This window comes from Penaeus monodon, chromosome 19 (assembly GCF_015228065.2).
Source record: "Penaeus monodon isolate SGIC_2016 chromosome 19, NSTDA_Pmon_1, whole genome shotgun sequence".
NCBI classification, from domain to species: Eukaryota; Metazoa; Arthropoda; class Malacostraca; order Decapoda; family Penaeidae; genus Penaeus; species Penaeus monodon.
The window spans coordinates 30262528-30262852 of record NC_051404.1 but is presented as its reverse complement, the minus strand read 5'-3'; the positions used below and the strand labels follow the sequence as shown (position 1 = coordinate 30262852).

The 325-nt window shown below is 44.9% G+C and overlaps 1 protein-coding gene across 5 annotated transcripts in view; it reads right to left on the bottom strand.

The window, feature by feature from the left end:
- Nucleotides 1-325, bottom strand: part of LOC119585161 (uncharacterized protein CG43867-like) — a 37878-nt gene that overhangs the window by 34432 nt on the left and 3121 nt on the right. For all 5 annotated transcript variants that reach the window (XM_037933792.1, XM_037933794.1, XM_037933795.1 and 2 more), the window contains exon 2: nucleotides 66-149. The gene's annotated coding sequence lies outside the window, so the exon portion shown is untranslated. The remainder of the gene's footprint in view (nucleotides 1-65; nucleotides 150-325) is intronic.

Here is a 325-nt window from a genome sequence, read left to right as displayed (position 1 = left end):
CGTAAACAATGGCGTCCTTCCCCGCACCCGACAGGACTCTCGGTTTCCCGGACACGCGACCTTACCTCCTTCAGCTTGTTGGTGACCCATTCCTTAATCTTGGCTGCCTTGGCCTCGACCTTCTTGGCGTCCTGGAGCCGCAGCTGCCTCTGTAGGGATGAGGAAGGAATATATATGCAAAGGTCTATCGATTCGATACTATAACTATAAAATCTTAACTAAAGTAAATACAAATGTAATGGATGTTGTGTGATTCATCTGACAGGTTAGTGAATCACGCTTAATGGAATTAAGGAAAATGAAGGTAATGTAAACATACATGGAC